The 19,896-nt window shown below is 43.4% G+C and overlaps 1 long non-coding RNA gene across 1 annotated transcript in view; it reads left to right on the forward strand.

Moving 5' to 3' along the window:
- Positions 1–1,713: 1,713 nt before the first annotated feature.
- The window catches only part of LOC135363766 (uncharacterized), a 33,439-nt gene continuing 15,256 nt past the window's right edge, over positions 1,714–19,896 (forward strand). Inside the window, exon 1 of the long non-coding RNA XR_010409825.1 lies at positions 1,714–1,855. This is a non-coding gene — a long non-coding RNA (uncharacterized LOC135363766). The remainder of the gene's footprint in view (positions 1,856–19,896) is intronic.

Genomic DNA, 19,896 nt, shown 5'->3' on the forward strand with positions numbered 1-19,896 from the left:
GTCTTGTTCTTTGTCCTAGGATTTTTAAACTGTAGACTGTAAGCCCAGAGCAGCTGATGGTCTTCTTTGCTCCCACAAGGGGAGAGGGTGCCTGCTTGAGAATGAAGCTGACAAAGAGGAAAGTAGGCTCCGAGAAAGAATTTCCAGACAACCAAATTGGAGCCCTTGGATCTCATTTTCCTGAAATGGGCATTACTCCTGTACTTCTCAGCTCCATGAGCTAATTGGTTACTTTTGTCCGCTTAAGATAGTCTGGATTACTGTCACTTGCAACCAAGAGTCCTGAGGAATACAGCCTCCAAGAGTGTGTGGTGAAATTTTATTTTTCTTTCTCCCTATTATGTTCTTCACCATACCTGCAAAAAGTCTCCATCAGCCTCACCTTAAGTTTGTTCTGGGAGGTTAACAGGATGTGGTCTTTGCATGAGTCTTTTGCACTCTGCTATTTCTCAGCACTCTGTCCCCAGGGTTGTCACCTAAGTGATGCTAGGCTCCACAAACCAAGGGATGGATTGGGCAGCCCCCTTCTTGAGTGTTAACCAGCATCTCTCCCTCTGTCGGCTCCAGGGCCTCCGCCACCCAGCTCTGGTTCCTTTCCTCTCCACACTGGGACCCCAGACACAGCTCCCTCTAATTCTGGAGATGTCATATTGAGGATTTGTGTGATGTCAGACTGGTAGCAGCATGGATGGAGGTTGAGAATGACCAGAGGGGACAGCTTCTTCCCTGGTCTTAGTTTCGAATGTCTTTTGCAGGCTTTGAATCCTAGAACCCACCCCTGGATAGCTTGTCTGATGCCACTCTTGTCTTTACCACCCCAGAACCAAAGCAGGAGTGCTTCTTGCCTTGACCAGCACAGCTTGGACAGGGGTCTCAGCTGGTAAAGAGAAATTATTCTGACACTGGTTGAAATGGTAATATTCAAGGTTATTGCAATAGGGATCAACTTTATTGCAATAGGGGATAGAGACTGAGCTCAACTCTGAATACAACAAGGATGAGTCAGGATTTACAAGCAACAAGCCTAGTGAAAGGGTCAACAGCTGGAAGATTACCAAGAGAGGACATCAAGGGTAGGAGAATTCTTGTTAAAGATAGGCCAAGGACAGACAACAAAAGTGGGTGATGAGGGACATGGTCAGATATCAAGGATGGGGGATGGTCTCACATGATTTTTTGCTAAGACTGGGTTAGTCTTGGGTCCAAGGATGAGGTCTAGTCATAAAGAGGGACCAAAAGAGCCCAAATAAAATTTGATCAAGGTGAGTCTTTGTCTCAGCCGTGACCTTGGATGGTTTGGCATTTTCCTTCTGGGTGTCCAAGGGCTCTTCCTCTTCAATCTAGGGTTGAAGACTACAGCAAGCATGTCAGCATGGGACACTCAGAATCATGTGTTGGAGGCACCTGTGTCTAGCATTCTCTGTAAGAGTCTCCAGCTTCATTATTTAAGCAGAGATTGTTAAATCTACCTCTGGGTAGTGTTGGACATCTGAGTTGCACAACCCTATCATCCTCAACACTCAACAAATGCCTCTGGAGACCTCAGATATTCAGCCACATCAACGAAAGCATGGTTTGACTTGAGGCCATAAATGAACTCACACACCAGACCTCTGGGGCATCCCCTCCATCAGCCGTCTCTTTCTCCTTTGGTCCCTGCCTCTGTTGTAGCATCTAGTGATGAAACGCTCTCTCCCTGCTGTTACAGAAGCATGCCCTGAGATGGTCTCATCCTTTTGTAAGAAGGAGCTTCACAAAGCATCCATTGATAACCACTCCAGTGCCTGCCTGAGGATATGCATCAGAGCCCTGGAGGTGCTTTATGGTAACATTTGGACTGGACCAAGACCTCCAGGTAAAGTCACTCTAGAATCCTGACATCCCTTTCTAGGAATGAAACCATCCTTTTCAGGAATGTTGTGTAGAGGCCAGCTTGCAGATCAACCTCCATGATGTCTGGGAGGGATGTCAGATGGAATCCAAGATTTAGAGAGAGTGGGTGAGTTCTGGGCAAAAGGAATCCAGCATGGGAAGACATATATATTTTTTTTAGCAGGGCCTGATAATAGTAAGGGAGTAGGATTCCAAGGATAGCCTGATATGCACCCTAAAAACTGCTATGGGGAAAAAGCTGTCTGTGGCTTTATAGTCTTATCAGGCTGAATCCCAGAATCCCACAATATTTAGGGTGCTGTACATCTTTCTTAAGTGAATTAGAAAGGATAAAATTGTTAAAGTGAGGTTTCTTTCCCAACAGACCCTGTTGAACTTTTCTGAGACTAGTGACAGATCTGCAGTCTCCACTGGGCTAGAGGTCAAGGCCAGTGTGGTTATAGCCTCCCTGTGGAGAGAGACAGAGCTGTGGAGTGGTGCCTCTTTGGGGACACAGGCTTGCTCACATGTCAGACATATCCTGGGGATTTCTAGGAATGTGTGGAGTGAGGGAGAAAAACCCTGGAGGAATTGAAGTTCTTGACCGTGCAAGGGGCTGCTTATAGCCAGGGAGACTTGGATGTTAATGTTGTGCTCACATCTGACTGGCCCCGGGAAGACTGCAGAGCTCCCAGGCACACTGCAGATGGAGAGAGGGTCATGAGGAATCTGTTGTTTCTCAGCCCAGTGTGAATTTGCACCGAATCTAAGATGCCAACCTTTCCCTCCCTGCCCTTCTCTGTAGCCTCGTTCTCAGTGCCCCATCACTCCAAGGATGGAGCAGGACTTGCAAGAGGAGGCACTGAGCTTCGTAGCTCTTAGGAGGGGCCCGGGCAGTCAGGATAGGGGTGCTTCCCCCGGACTCTTAAGAGGGATGCATCCTGCATGCTAGATGTACCTGCAGGGGGGTGACACACACAATTCTGGGGGAGGTGCTTGGAGTTACAGGAGACAATTGAGTTCGGCAAGGGCTTGGGAGCAGGACATTAACGGGACCAGAGAGAAACAAGACCCTGTAGTAAATGTCAGGGTGCTCTAATTTAACTTCCTCACTGGTCTCTCAGGAAACCCCCATTATTAACTTCTCTACCAAGGCCTAAAAGACCTCTATTAAAATGCAAATGGGATTTGCAGAGGACATCCCAATGAGCCCTTACCAACAATTAACGCCTTAGCTGATCCTCCTTTCTTAGGAGGGAATTAGCCCTAGCAGAAAGGGACCTAAGGCAACTAAATTTAGGTGGGAAGGGTGAGAAAGGGACCTCAGCCTGGGTGGAGCTGGGAAGGTGGCAAGCCAGAAAAGCAGCAGTATGACAACACAGAGGGAAGGACTTTCTAGGGGACACTGAAGAGAGGTGAACAGAGAACTCAAACCAATGGCACTGGCTTTTGGTTTCACATGGGGTTGAAATTATCCATATGACCAGCCTTTCCTGATGCATGACCGAGCCCTCAGAAATCACAGATTCCCTTCAGCGATACATGTCTTCAAGAACATCAGAAGTCCATGCCCCCAGCCCCCCCCAGCCCCAACAGCAAGTGGTCCCCTTGGCCCTTTCAGGTGGACAATTTGCCCCAGCCAGCCTCCCCCAACTGCATGACTTTTAGCTTTAAACAAAAGGGCTTCTAGAGGCCCCTCAGAGAGACAATCTCTGGCCCACTCATCAACCGCAGCAGGCAACGGATTGTAGACATATATCCCTTTATAAACAATTAATATGAGAATTGTTGGTCTATTAGCCCAGAATCATTTTCAGACTCAAATCAGGCTTATACATTTAGACTCCCCTTCTGAGTTTTCTGAGCCTCCTGAATGTTCTATGTCACCTAGTGGTGAGCAGTGGAACTGCAGGGTGTGTTTTTCAAAGGACTCCCTAAGCCATTGGTCCGATTTGGGGTCTCCGTTTGCTACTGGATGGTTTATGGAAGAAAAGAAAGGTATGTTTCAGTCATTCCACGTTGACTTTTTTCTCCCCTCATCTCAGGACATCTAAATTGATCCTCCAACTGATTCTTAATTGTGCAAAGCAGATCAAATATTTAATGCTTAACGCTGGCATATTAATTTTATATCAACTTTACAATAGAGTTATAGAGTTATTATGGTCTATGTAACATTTTATAGAACATTGGGGCCCTTTGGGTAATCAATATATTAGGGTCATTTATGACCATTTTATAAGGATAGAACCATAATTTTGCTCTTTTAATATTGTAGACATTTATAGTTATTTCACTGCATATTGCTGGTCATATCTGTAATTTACTTGACGTCAATTTCTTGGCCAGAGTGCTTACCCTCCCTCTTCCTCTCCTCTAGATCAGTCTTTCCTGCATCTAGCCGAATTCTGCTTTCTAGTGTTACAGTGTAATCAGGGACTTCCTAGATAATCTGTCCAAATTGGAATCTCTTGAAATATGAGTATTGTTAAAAAACAAAATTCAACTGAATAAATTTTGAAGATCTCACTGGCTTTATTTTTTGATTCATGAATTGGGTAGCATCCAGTCTAGCACACAGAAAGGAACTCTGAGGACCTATACAAAATAAAAGACTTTTACAGGCAGAAGGGAGCAAGAACCAGGAATTATGCTGGGCAAAAAAAAGCGAACTGGTTATTGCAAGGTCACTTTCCTTTAGGAGAGGGCAGAGGTCTATGGGGCAGATTACCAAACTAGTGCTGATCAGGCGATTCCTGATTGGCTGGTTTAAGATTCCATTTCTGGGAGAACCAACACTGTAATTAAGGTAAGTCTCAGTTTGGTGATGCAGGGCTTAGCATGAATGACTCCATTTGGGGCCTATTATCTTGTTTTTTAACAGTATAAATAAATTTTAAGCAATGGAAACCAAGAAGCTTCTGTTTTTGAGACATGCTTAATATTACAGAGCATGAATGAATTCTTCAAATGCATCTCAGCCCTCAGCCTTTGCAATCCCTCCTCTGTGCCCAGAGTCTCAGGCAGGGAGAAGCCTGTGGCCAACCTGCAGTGCCCCCTCTGGGTAGGGAGCACGGGACCTCTGCATTTGCCCACCCTGCTGTCCCTCTGCTTCTCTTGTTTTGTTTGGCTTGGCTTTCTCTGTTCTTTGACAAAACAGCTGGTGGATGTGTGCTCACAAGAAGTAACATACAAGCAGGCTTAGCTGAAACCTGAAAATTAAAAATGAACCCACCCCCAAATGCGAGCCGTCCTCTGTGTGGTCACCTCTGAGCTTTGCTTCTATTTCATTTTCTCATCCTATCATCTCTGTGGAGATGCATTTCCATAAGACAGGGCAGTCAGAATCCTTTGTTCATCCCTGAATCAGGATGGACCTTGAAGTTCCCAGGAGACATGGATGCCATTGCTGAACTCTCTAGCTCAGGGATTTCATGGCAGCTGGTGACAAACCTGAAATGGTGGAAGAAGCCCTCTGGAGACTAAATTGGGAATTAATATTTAGCAGTGCAAAAAAAATGCCAAAATAGGTTCTTCTTTTCCTTGGAGATTAGTTTGATGTGAGATTTTTATGGTTCCAGAAGCCACACACTAGGCTGTAATTGAGCATAATTACTGCCCTGCATGCTGCCAAGTGTTGGACTTGAGGCATCCTACAGATTCCCATTAATTTCTTGATTGGGCTCTAAAAATCAGTGCTGCCACCGACAGGGCCAGAAAGAGCTGCGTCTGATCCACATGGTCTTTAAATGAAGGCGTCGCTGGCTGTCCAGGTGGCTCATGATGCTGGGGCCCACATCCGTGATGCCAGGCTCCATTGCCAACACACTTTCTTGGAATTCTGTGGTGGGATCTTCTTAGCCTTGGAAGAGTTCCACACCAGAAAATGGAAGTGGTCAATGGGAAAATTCATATAAATGATTCCAACACACACCCCAAATGCTCCCAGAATACAAGATAAATCTTTTGTAATTCTCTGGTTATTTCATGGGAGAGGTTTGGAACAAACCTCAATTATCTGGGTAATTACTTTTTCCTTTTTGTTCAATGTGTTTAATGGCCCAAATTTCAGAAATCCCACCCAGCAGGTTCTCATGCAGCCAGGATTCTGCTTCTCTGCCTGGCATCATGTGGAGACTCTCCGGGAGTGTGCCTATTCACTCCTAAATCTCACCCTCTGAAGGTTAGGTGTATTTCCCCCAGAAAACTTAATTGCATTCAATTTGTTCTAATCATCAGTGTTATAAAAAAAAAAAAACTTTCCAAAATGTTTGTGTCTGGTGTCCTGCCTTCATAAATACAATCCATCTGTGAAGCAGAAGTTAATTTTTTGCTGATTAAATTTGTCCAGATTTCTGGGGTGATTGTCTCAAGCATTAAAACTCACAGTTGAGGCTGCTGTTGTGACCAGGGAGGAAAACTGGGGAGAGCGCGTTCTGTCCCCAGGACTTGTCTTGGAAGAGGCGTGTTTTAAACAATCAAGCCTAGATACTAGATTTTGTTCTCTATTAATCCCTCCCTCTGAATAGAAACAATGCCAAATCTCTGGCTAACTGACGGTCCCTTCATGTACATACCAGTGAATTTAAATATTACTGAATTTTAGGTGGCCCAGAAAAGTCCAATGGCTGCATAGCTCCCATGTCATCTTCTATTGCAGGGAATTTGTTCCTGTCACTTTAGCAGAAAGTTCCACTTCTCACCACCTCTGATAGGGGTTATGGGGGTGGATTTCCCTTATGCCCACTTGCAGGGGGAGTGTCTGCTATGCTATAGATTTAATAGGCTACTGAATCATTATTTTTATGGGAAAACACATATGCAGTTCCAGCTCTGAATCTGAGATACTGGGAGCCCATCTCTGACCCAGCTTCTCAGTCAGGACAGCAAGAAAAGATTCCAGTATATCCTCCATCGTCCATGCCTACCACAGGGCTGTACACAGAGGGGCTTATCATGTTATAACGGAGACCACAGATCTCTCTATTCACAGCTGAGCCCACACCCTCTGTGCTTAAATCACGTGTGCTTGAAATACTTTCCTCTAGCATGGCGTTGGCATTTAACACTATTCATGGTGACTTTTATCATAGAGTAATTTTAAAATATTATGAAATCCAACTATTCAAAATTCTCTTTTATAGATTCTGGGTTCCATGTCTTCTTTAGGGAATTCTACTCCAAACTAACATAATAAAGGAGTAGCAGGAATCAAAATAACTTGTTTCTGTATGTGTTAGTTTTCTGTTGCTGTTTAACAAGTTCCCACTGACGTAACAGATATAAAGAACATAGATTTATTACTTGGTTTCCTGGATCACGAGTCCAGCCATGGCTTAGCTGGGTCCTCTGCTCAGAGTCTTAGAGCTGAGATTCAGGTAGCAGCTGGCGCTGGGGGCTCATCTGAGGCTCAGTGTCCTCTTCCACGTTCCCTTGGCAGAATTTACTTCCTTGCAGCCATGGAATGCATGGTGGCTTGCTTCTTCAAGGCCAGCAGGAGAATCTGCAGTGTCAAGTCTTTGACCTCTGCATTCTAGTCCAGAGGCTCACCTATTAGGGCAGACTCACTCAGGGTCATTTCCCTTTTGATTACCTCAAAGTCACTGGCTAATGTTCTTAATTATATCTTCAAAAATCTCTTTGCCTTTGCCATTTATAATAGGGGTAAGAGTCACCATATTTACGAGTCCACTCCACACTCAAGGGGAAGAGATACAGGGTTTGTTATGCCAGGATAGAGGAATCTTGGGGGTCATCTCAAAATTCTGTCTACCACACTGTATTTTTATAACTTTTAAAAGAATGCTTAGAATTTAAATCCTGTGTATGATAGTAAGCACAGAGTTTCTGTTATAACACAATAAAATTTGACTGAAAGCCCTCATATTCTGCAAAATCATACCCTAAAAATAACAGGGATCATGGAAAAAAATAAAGTCAAGGGAAGAACACTCAAAACCTAAGCTACTTTGCAACCAGAGCACTAAAAAGACAATAAGAATCCTAATAAAGCTACCAACATAGTTTAAAAGACAGTTTAATTGCCCAATAAATAATGATATATCATAGCAAATAATAGAACTCTACCTAACAAATCAAAAACAAGCATGGCCTGATAGTCAGGGGAGTGAGAAAAGATGGAGGCTGCTAAGTACAGGAATAATGGATAGTGTGTAGAGATTGGGGGAACCTCGTAATGAGCCTGTTATCAAACAAAGCCAAGAGGAAAACGTAGAGTGAACAGGTACAGCATACAGAATGGCCTTCCTTTGCAGATGTTGCACGGAGGTGTTTTCACATACGTCGTGGTCAGCTGCTACTACTTGATTGTAAATACTTAAGCTTGCTGGGGAACACCAACTCTGAAAATGACTTCCACATAATACTGACATGATTTCTTTACTTACCACTAGTGTTTGAGCTTAATCTGTGTGATAGAAACTCCTGTTGTAGCAGAAGAGACTGTCAATAATTTAAATCTCCCCTCTATTGTGACACTATTTATTGATGGACTAGTCTATTCATTTCCCCTCTAGTATTTTTTTTTAATAAGGGGTTTTTATTTTATCAAAGTATAGGTAGTGCACATAGTCAAACAATTCTTTTTGCAAGAAATAGCCAGCCCTTGTTTATCTGACACCATTCCTGTTCCTCAGGGCAACCACTCCAACTACTTTAGTTGTTTCTTTTGGCATCTACTTCTGTATCTCTAAATTCCACGTTTGAATTGCTGTTTTCTTTTTTTAATTTCCCCTAGTTTTATCCATTATCCATCGACTTCCTATGTGGGAGGATAAAGATTTAGCTCATGTTCACTCTTCTGCCTTGTCCCCATCACACCAAACACCCACCACCCATTCTTTGTCCTCCCCATGTGATTCTCGTTGTATTTTTCGTTGGAGCTACATACATGATTTGCATCACTCTACTATGGAAATGCAAGTCACACCCAATCCATGTAGTAGCCTGTGATTATTTTTCTTCTTTTGGCTAGTATCTTGTATTGTCCAGAGTTAATCATCGACTTCAAAATTGGTTTGCTTTTCATGTACATATTAATACAATCCCCACTGTCCCCCAAGTATATACATCTCTTTCGGTACATTAGACATTCTATTAATTTAATTTTCTTTAAGAATCTGCATTGGGTCCCTCTGACTTGCTTTATTCTGAATTGGCTACTTTTAGCTTTGACTGCTCTCTCCCAGGTTGTCTCCCTGAAACTTCCCTTCGTTATCATCTGGGCTGTGTACATCTGGCTCTGTTTTATTTTACCCAGATACTTGATTGAGACTTTCAAAGGGTAGAGAAAGTTAACTTTGAAAGCTTTGAGCCATTATCATCTTGTTTTCAGCAATGCTGTTGAGAAACCCGACACCATTCTGAATCTTGCATCCAAATATGTGGAACTACGTTTTGAAATTTTCTTTCTGGAAGTTTATAGGATCTTCTCTTTGTCTCTGGTGTTCCAGAATTTTATGGTGCTGATACCTTGCTGTGGTACCATTTCAGTCTTTATGCTGGGCATTTGGTAAGTCCCATCAGTATAGAAATACGTGCTTTTCAGTTCTTAGAAATCTTCTGGAATTATTTCTTGGATAATTTCCTTCTCTCCATTTTCTTTGTTCTCTCATTCCAGGAATTGTTATTCAAATGTCAGACCTACTAGACTCGTCTTTTCTTTGTCTCTTTGTTCTCTTCTGGGATACCTAATTTTCTCTCTGAGCTTCTATTTCTTTCTCCATAACTGGTAATATAATATATGCTTGGCTTTTCTCAGTACTCATTCCCTTTCTCCCATTTGTGTAGCAGCACTGATTGATTCTGGTGGTATTTACTGGTGCTGTTTCCAAATATTCCAATTCTCTCTTCTGGGCATGTGGTTCCCTTGTAGTTGAGTGGGACAGTATGCTTAGTCCTGGATGATATGTTGTGAATGGAAGTGATGTGTGTTACTTCCAGGCTGGAGAATTGAATTGCCAGTGCTAGACCTTCCAGAACTCTCTTTTCCTCTACTGTAGTGACCAGCAGTGCCCCAGACGGTAGTTACTCCTTCATTCTGGGTCTCACAGTGTGCATGATGTTGAGCAGGTTTCTCAGTGGACCATAAGGGATATGAAACATCAAGACATCAGGATTGTTTCTTACCAGAGCTGACCTAACCTGTACTCAAACAACCTCAGTTCCAGAAGAGGGGGCTGGAATTTCCATCCCTCTTGCTAGTGATTTGTTCAGAAATATGGGCCTAAGACAACTAGTATTCCTTTGATGATCTATTTTCTTAAACTGTCTCCTTTCAGACTAAAGGAACAGAGTTTGATGATTGAAGGAGAAGTACTTCTCTCTCTCTCTCTTTCTGTTTCTCTCCCCACCCCAGTTCATCTGCTGAGTACGTAAATGCTAGGATCAGGAGAAATCATCCTTAAAATTCAAAATTCAACCAAGAGTATAGGCTGGTGGAGCTTAAACCACCCATGCAGTTGGAGGGAGAGCTAATTAAGATATGATACACACACACACAAAAAAAATATGATACACATAGTGAACATTCAATAATTAGTGTATTTCTTTATCCTATGCTTCCTGTGTTTAAAATTAGCCTTACCCATTAAAGTCATTAAAGGTGAGAAGTTGTAGATTAAAGTTAGTAAATGATGTCACTCTTTGCACATCTAATTGCTGTGAATGGCTAGTTTTGTTTTGTACTATTGTTTATGTTTATTTAATTACACTCAAAAAGTGTTTCGAAAAGGATTCGAAGCTGCTTGCTATTTGATGATCACAGCCTTGGATTTGGGAAGGATTTTCTTAAAGGAAAACCACAAAGAAACCACTGGAGTAGTAACTGTAGTAAATATTAAGATTCCTGGGGTGCTGGGAAGTGGACTTAAGGTTACTCTCCCATTTCCCAGTTTCCCATTTTGTGCTTGCTTTTTGACCCATTCCACAGATGCACCTGCATGGCACAGAGAGGAGAAGAGCCTGGCCAAGGTCACAGGCTCTAGATGGAAGCGCATTATGATGATTAAGAGTGGGGATCAGCAAACCAGAGCCTGTGAGCCAAATCTAGCTTGGTGACCTGGCCCATCCTTTTTAAAGAATTGTAAAGACACAAAACCAACCATCTCTGAACCTTTACAGGAAAAGCGTCCACTCCTTATTAGGAACTCAAGCTTTTAGCACCAGACAGACCTAGGTTTGAATCCTAGTGAGATTCTGTCAAGTTACTTAGTGACCCTGAACCTCAGTTTCCTCATTTGTAAAATGAGAATAAGGCTTCCAACCGTTCAGGCTGGTTGTAAGGATTGAATGAAATTGGGATGGTCGAGCCCTTCTTGCAGAGGCCAAGCAAGTACTCCACATAAAAGCCGACTTATTTTTATAATTTTTTATGTGAGCCAATCCTCCTCGGAACCCGTAGAGCAGGCTGCCCCCCTCCATGCTGGGGCTGCCAAGGCATCATTATCTCCCGTGTGCTGATGGCTCTGTGGCGTGGCTCCTCGCTGCTCCCAGCTATAATCAGGCAATCACTTCGGCACTAGCACCTAATCAAACAATCCTGCCATTTCACATTCAGACACTGTGCGCTTTTCAGACTATTTTGTGAAACCCATATATTTTCATTAAGAGTTGATAATAAACTCTAGCATTGAAAGTTTGTCTAAGTTCATGATTGATGACAGTGCGAGAGGATGCTGAGTGGCTCTTGTCGCCAGCTCAGGCGAGAATCTGCTTGGGGCAATTGCAGAGCCTCCCCAGCAGCACCTTCCAACCCCATCAACTTCACTGCCTGCCCAGAGCCATCTGGAGATGGCCCCCTCCTCCAGGGACAATGGCAGAGTAAACAGCCTGGGTTTCGGTATCTTTTTTTCTCCTTTTTTTCAATAACACTCTGGAGGCAGAGTTTTCAGGCAGAAGGCAGGTTGTGATCATATCCAGGAGGTCTGGAAATTTGATCATCTTTCTCTTTATGCAGTTCGGTGGCAGCAAAGGATGGGGAAAAAAAATCCGTGGGGGTTCATTCTTCCTTCCTTTTAATATCTGTCTTCCTTTTTAAAAAATTTGGCTCACACTCTGAGTCAGAGTGTCTTGTGTCCTTCAAGACAGGGCAGACAGGGTACCTGTGGAGGTCTGTTCCAGGAGCTGAGATGTGCCGGGAACTGAAAGAAGCCAGAGGGACCAGGATCCCACCACCAGGCAAGGAGGCCTTGTGGAAATGGGCAGCAGTTGTCCTGTCACAACTGCACCAAAACCTTAGTGAGGGCAGGATATGGCCACACCCATGAACTCCAGCCCAGCCTTTCTTTAGAAGGCAACACCTTATACTCTATCCCTTCTGCCAAGGCACGGAAGACGTGGGAACACTTTAGGGAGCTCTGCTCATTCCCTAGTGGGAGACAGCCATTTTGACAGGAAGTTGGAGGCAAGAAAGAGTAGAGGCACAAAGAAAGTCACGGCCACCCTCATTTGGGGAGGGAACCCGGCATCGAGACTGTGAAGGTGGAAATTGCCCATTTCTGCCCATATGTGCATAGTTAAAAGCTCAGAGAAGCTTTGAGAGGTGAAGAGCTTAGTGACCTCTGAGCAGAGGAGGTGACAGTCTGTGAGCGAGGGTGCTGTTCAGCTCTGATTTAGAAGGGGGAGGAGTGCATGTTCCCTTCCCATGACACCCCCTTGGTGGAGCTCATGGCGGTGGCCCCACCCCTCCTCCACGAATGGGGCAGTTTGCGACACCTTCCCTCCATCTGAAGGCGAGACCCTGGATGGGGCCAGCCTTGCTCAGCCCAGCTGAGGGAATGTACATCTGGCACTGACTGACCTTGGCTGATTGATGTAAACTCTGTTCACAGGAAGCCCAGGAGTATTCAGATGGGTGGCATGGAGTGAGGGGAACTGACTAGAATCTGGGGGTCAATTAGATGTTCCCCTTTTATCCTTCAACTTGGGCTGTTTTTCAGAAAGGCATTTCAAATGCATTGTTTTCCTTCTTCCTATTAGCTTTTCACTCATTTGTGTGCCAAGTCACACATCCATAAGGTGGGTACCAACCTGCCAGAACAGTGATTTCCTTTACCTCTGTTTTCCACACATTAGTAGAGAAGGGAGAAGACTTACTTTTCAGTCTCCATAGCCAGACCTTGGCATTGCTCCTAGGAAGGCAGTGAACAGAATGAGAACAGGAGAGCCTTTGTGTTGCTCTATCCAGAAAGAAGATCAAGGACCACCACTACAGGGTGAGGCTCTGAGAGATGACAGGAAAGCATGAAAGCCATTGCTGCCTGTCAGAGCTACCATCTTGCTTTGGGGAATCCTAGTTTGGTTTCCTTCCCTCAGAGGTTCTAAAACCCTAAGCTGGACCTCACCTTTGTTTTTAGCTTGTGAATCTTTAGGCTCCTGTAGGTTACCGTTTCCGTTCAAAGTCCCCTCTGCTGAGGGGTTGGGGGTTGATGCTGAATGGAAGGGAAGGAGTTAAGAAAATAAATTTCCTCAACTTCAAAATTGTACAATCCCTCCCTGTTTTCATAGCCTTTCCTCACCTTCCCTGTTCCGATTCCGTTTCTTCCATAGCTTACTGGAAGAGTATGTGCTTTTTCTTGCTCAGGTACTTCAGAGATTTTTAAATGTTCCTGCTATCGGGGGGAGGGAATGTTTCCCCTAAAATGTAAAGGACAGATAGTCCTGCCTTTGAAGACTTGAACAGAAAGGTAGACATTCAGAAACGTCCTCCCTGGCTGTTGACATTCCTGGAGCTATTCCTGTTTCATACAACGGTGATACTGGAATTAACTGAGAGAGTTGCAAAGGGGAACATTTGCAGGACTCCTTTGCTCCCCCTAGCCTTAACACTTCCTTCTGTGAAATGTAATAGTATGTTTGTCTGCTGCAGAATTGGACTGTGTTAAAATATGGAGCACCACAAACCAAAGATGAGCTGATGGAAGGAATGGAAGGAACCACAAAAAATTTTTCTTGTGGTTCTCAGATGCATTCAAATGGACATCAAATAATCTGCAGAGTTTGTTATAACAAAGATTGCTGGGGTCTGAGGACTTGCATCTTTAGCAAATTCCCAGATCTTTCTCATGCTGTGACCCAGGGATTGTTCTTTGAGAACCAAAGCGTTAAAAAGATTGTGGGTTTTCCATTTCATGTTTTTTCCCCTCAACAAAGCCCATCAAGTGCTTTGTTCTCTTAAAGTGTTTCTAAAAATATTCCCAGAGGGCATACCTTTCATTAGTGTAAAAAATAATGTAAATACCAAATTAAACATCTGTATTGTCAACTTTGTGGTTGCTTGCTAAGATAGGGCTGCCCTGAACCTGTCTGATTTGGGGACATGGCTGGCAAATAGGCCCCACTAGCAAGATGGCTTCTAGAAGCCTAAAGAAAGAACGGTGTGCTTGTTTGCTTCTCAGTCATTGCTGGGATGTCCCAGGAATTCCTGAGACTTTCTCCTTGCCATACAAAGCAACTTTCCTTGTCTGGCACCATTTCCAAGGAGGGTGGGACCAGTAGGAGAGGAAGGAGGATATGTTCTGTGCTGAAGGCTCTGAAGTGACATTTTCCTATCATAACTGGTTGCTTTCAGTTCTTTGGTGCTTCTTACATTCCCTAGTGTGCTTTCACTGGCAAGTAAGAACATACAAAGCTCAAACTACCTTAAACAAAAGAGAAAAATGCATCAGTTCAGATAACTGTAAAGTCCAGGGGGAGGTTTCCAAGCTGTTCTCCAGTGAGATCTCTACCATCTCTCAGCTTTACTCTGTCCATATTGCCACTGTCACCACCTGTCACCTGTGTGTCCGTAATGAGCAAAGAACTGTGGGCACTAGGAAGAGGGGTCCCATTTATATTCAAAAAGAAACCAGAGAGAAAAAGGCAAGATAATGATTTGCCATTTTTATGTTTATTCCTTTATTATAAATGTCTTTCTCTCCTAATTTGTAACCATCCAAAGCCCTTAAATCTTTCACTGCCCACATCACATGAAGCCTTCCCTGACTCCCCAAACATGAAGTAAGGTCTCTTTCCTGAATGCCACCAAGTCTACTTATGGGAGGCAGCGTGATAATGTTAGACATCTGGGCTCTGCTGAGTGCTGCCTGGACACTTGCTAGCGATCTGTCTTTTTGAGCAAGTTACTTTAGATCCCTGTGCCTTAGTTTTCTTTTCTCATCATAAAATGAGCATAATAAATGTCCTCCTGGACGTGTGAGGTGAGCAAAGCTAACCATATTCCAAGTCTAAGATGGTGTCTGGCCCAGAGAAAGCCCTCAACAAATATTTCCCTTTATTAATTCATTTTTCTTCTCAACAAATATTTCCCTCTATTAATTCATTTTTCTTCTGTACCACTGCCCATCTTCTACTTTGTATTATTATTTCTGGGAAGAGATTCCCCACCCCTTCCTTTTTATAGGCTGGGCCCCCTTGGCTACAGAAAATGTCCTAACCTACATGTTGTAGATTTTGTTGATGTCATGGTGTTGATGACATCTCATGACTGCTAGCCATACCCGGGCTGAAATGTGGTTAGACAAGAGATTATGGATGGGTCCTTTTAATTTGTATCTCATCTCCTCCAGCCTCCTTTACCACCTCCATCTCCTCCCATAACTTTCCACCACGATGATGAATAGCTAGAATTTTTAAAAAAAGAGATAGGTTGGCCCTTTTGGGGTTCATCTTTCCATCCCAAGACTACTTTTTTTTAAAGTTTTTTTTTTTTATTTATTCATTTGAGAGAGAGAGAGTATGTGCACGCACAAGTGGGGGGAGGGAGAGAGAGAAGCAGACTCCATGCTGAGCAGGGAGCCTGATGTGGGGCTCATCCCAGGACCCTGAGATCATGACTTGAGCCGAAGGTAGATGCTTAACTGACTTAGCCATCCAGACGCCCTCCCAAGACTTCTTAATATATCATTATATTTACTGCCAACAATTAAGATTTTAAATTTCTTGAGGAGTCTAAGCATTCCAGTCTTGGTGCTGATGGATTCTTTAAGCGCTTCCAACTTCCCATCTCCACATGTAAAAATAGGCATTTTTATATTACACCTCACATTTGATTACAGAAAAAACAGATGCCTCCCCAAGAATTCATCCTCATCTGGAGAAATTGGAACTATTGTGCTCTCTTGGTGGGACTATAAAATGGTATAGCCACTATGGAAAACAATATGGTGATTCCTAAAGTTAATCATAGATTCACCATATGATTCAGCAGTTCCACTTCTGGGTATATACCTGAAAGAACTGAAAGGAGGATCTCCAAGAGATTTGTACCTCCATGATCTTAGCAGCATTATTCCCAATAGTCAAAAGGTGGAAGCAACCCAAGTATCCATTGACAAATGAATGGATGAAAAACTGTGGTATATCTATGCAATAGAATATTATTCAGCCTGAAAAAGGAAGGAAAATTCTAATACATGCTACAATGTGCATGAACCTTGAGGACATTATGCTAAGTTAAATATACCAGTCACAAAAGGACAAATGATTCCACTTATATAAGGTACTTAAAGTAGTTGAATTCACAGAAAGAGAAAGTAGAGTGGTGATTGTTAGGGGCTGGAGGGAGGGGGCAATGGGGAATTATTTAATAAGTATAGAGTTTCAGTTTCACAAGATAAAAAGTTCTGGAGATTGGTTGCACAGCAATGTGAATATACTTAACTCTACTGGACTATACACTTAAAAATGGTTAAGGTGGTAAACTTTATGTTGTTTGTATTTAACCACAGTTTCAAGAAAAAGAAAAATCATCCTTATACCCTGGTTTGAGAAATACTATCTTAAAAATGAATCTCTGACTCTATAGAAATTTTTCACTTTCCAGGCTGATTATTGCTGTTAAAGAGAAGTTTTCTTATTATAAACTGGCAAAAGAAATTTTTTAAAGATTATCACTGAAACAAAAACACAAAGTAGTTCTCTATCAAGAGGGCTATGCACACTGTCACAAAGCGAAAATGCAGATGGCAGGGGAGAGAGCTCCAAATCATTTGCCTGGGAAAACAAAGGACACCAAGGCAGGCAATTATGGTGTGAAATGAGCAGTTAAGGGCTGTTAGCATTAGAGACAATACTGGGCTTGACCTGGAAGTCCCTTTTTAGAACTCAGAAAACAGCAAAGGGGCAGAATGGAGGGCCTGCTCCCATTTGCCTGCGTACTCCCACTGTGTGTAGTGTTAGGTTTCCATATGGTGGATTTTAAGCCTCTGTGATATGTTCGTTCATTATTTATGTACCTTTCCTCTCTTCCCAACTAGACAATATACTTGAGGACTGGATCTATATCTGACTTAAACAAAATAAAACCCTTCATTTTATTCTGTTTAGGTGATACGTGATTATGATTTTATTTTTAATTAAAAAAAATTTTTTTAAGTAAATTCTATCTCCAACATGGGACTCAAACTTATGACCCTGAGATCAAGAGTTGCACGCTCTACCGAATGAGCCAGCCAGGCACCCGGTGATTGTGATTTTAAAGCTATGTCAACATTGCATATTGTTAAAGGTTCTGTTCAGAATATACGTTTCAGGTAAAACCAGAGGAGCAAAGATGGAAAAGGGAGATATGTCTGAAAGAATTGGCAGAGGGAGTGAAGTTAGTGTGGAGGCAGCATGGAAAGACCACATCTAGGAACAAGGAAGAATGTATTTATTTGGGAAAGTAAGTAGTATAAACACTCTAGAGGCAGTTCAGAGTATTTTTTCCCCTCTAAATTCGGTAAAAGACTGGACTTCCCTTAAAGTACAGGCAACAAAGAGGACTGCCACATGAGATCTGTCATTTCCTCTCTTCTTGGTCACTAGGATTCAGTATTCGTCAGGCACCTGGGTGTGTCAGTAACATGGAAGCCCATAATGCAGTCTGGCTGCTGCACCTGGTTTGGGGTCCCTCCAAAACTGCTCTCGCTAATGTCCCAGTAAGCATCCAGCAGCAAAATCCTGTGGACATTTGTAATGCCTTAGCTCAAGGCTTGGCAATCTTCTGTAAAGGGCCGGATAGTACATATTCTAGGCTTGTGGGCCACATGGTTTCTGTTGCGACCATTCAGCTCTGCCATTATAGCTTGAAAGCAGCCATAGATAAATGAATGGATATGGCCATGTTCCAATAAAACTTTATTTATAGACACTGAAATTTGAATTTCATATAATTTCACATGGTATAAAATATTTTTTCTTTTAATTTTTTGGGAAAACATTTAAAAATGTAGAAACCATTCTTAGCTTGTGGGCCACAGAAAAACAGGTGGTGGGCTGGATTTGGCATGCAGACCACAGTTTGCTGTCCCCTGTTCAAAGCTCCCTAGCTCATTCTAATGTGCAGTCAATGTTGAGAACCCCTAGCCTATATTTTGAATCTCTTGAACCATAGACCTAATTTATCATTGTATCCCCATATGGTATGTTGGTGCTTGATAACAGTTGAATGACTTTATCTTTGTGGATTCCCTGCATCTCCTTGCTGATGGGTGTTTGTTAAATGGTTAATAAATGAAGATAATGAGGGAGCAAGGCAGGTAATGATTGGTAAAGATCAGCGATGGAGTGGCAGCAGGTGTTTCTGGGATTCGGAGGAGGCAGCAGTATTGGGAGGCAGCTGCAGTGGTCATGGAGTTGCGCCATTCAGACTTCCTTCCAAGAGAACCTGCTGTGGGAGGTAGCTGGAGGATGGTCATCAGCTGCTGCACTTTGGGGTTTGCACTGAGGCCATGCCCTTCCCACTCTGCCCCCACGCCAATATGGAACATGACGGGGGCCTAGAGCTGGTTCAGTCCTGCCAGGTATGGGATCCTTCTGATGGCCCATCTTTGCCCTGAGGCTCTGCACCAGCCTGGCTGAGGCTCTCTCAGAACTGCACTGCAGGGTGATGCTCCTTCCTGCCCTCATCCTTTCTCCCCTCTCTCTGTTCCCTGGTGTCGGAGCTGCATCCTGCCTTAAAGTCATCCCTAGCTATACCTGTTCCCTCCCTCCTTTAACCTTCATAGGCTTGTTCTCTAATACATCTCTCCTCAGAAGAGCAGGACTGATGCAATGGTATTGGGGAGAAATTTAGTGAAAAGTAGAAATATCCCATTTTATTTCAAATTTGGGATTTCTTTTATTTTCTTTTTCTATCCTCTCCTATTTCTCTGAGGATAGAAGCAATGGAGTTGGCAAAAGGCTATGCTGATTATAATGAAATTGATGAAAGAATCGCAGTCAAGTGTGAAATTTCTTCCTGAGCTCACAGGTATTCTTGACTTGAGACTGGTAACTCCCTAGGGAACTTCTATGTTCAGCTCTCATCTTCAAGTAAAAATTAATCCTAGTTCTGTTCACTTGTGCCCAAAGGCATGGAGTTGCCATCTCCTCGAGCCTTGTGGACAGCATTAGGATGGGGCACCTGGGCGCTGGATGAGAGCCGAGTTGGGCCATCTCCAGAGTGGCTCCAGCCACACTGACAGAGCCTGGTGGACGGGGGCCGCTAGCAGCTCCTGGCTTGTGTGATGTGTGCTCCTGGAGACCCCAGGAGACCGAGCCTCCTCACTGATAGTTTCAGTCAAAGTCCTTAGGAGGGTGTTGATTCACTAGCCTTAGTCATGTGCCCACAACTTTGTCCAAGAGACCCCTATGTGGATGGAGCTACCTAGCAAAGAAGTGAGGATAGCATTTCCAGAATGGGGAGAAAAAGCAATAGCTATCACTCTATTCTACATGTGACAGGCAACAGGTGAAAAGTCAGGCCTTTAGATGAGATCAGAAAGCACACAGATTTAGGGGCGCCTGGGTGGCTCAGTCGTTAAGCGTCTGCCTTCGGCTCAGGTCATGATCCCAGGGTCCTGGGATCGAGCCCCGCATCGGGCTCCCTGCTCTGCGGGAAGCCTGCTTCTCCCTCTCCCACTCCCCCTGCTTGTGTTCCCTCTACACTGTCTCACTCTGTCAAAAAAAATAAAATCTTAAAAAAAAAAAAGAAAGAAAGAAAGAAAGAAAGAAAGCACTCAGATTTGGAAGGTAGTTGTCCAA

The sequence above is a fragment of the Mirounga angustirostris genome, unplaced genomic scaffold (assembly GCF_029215605.1).
Source record: "Mirounga angustirostris isolate CCGP_5_RB_7025 unplaced genomic scaffold, mMirAng1.0.hap1 SCAF_3, whole genome shotgun sequence".
NCBI classification, from domain to species: Eukaryota; Metazoa; Chordata; class Mammalia; order Carnivora; family Phocidae; genus Mirounga; species Mirounga angustirostris.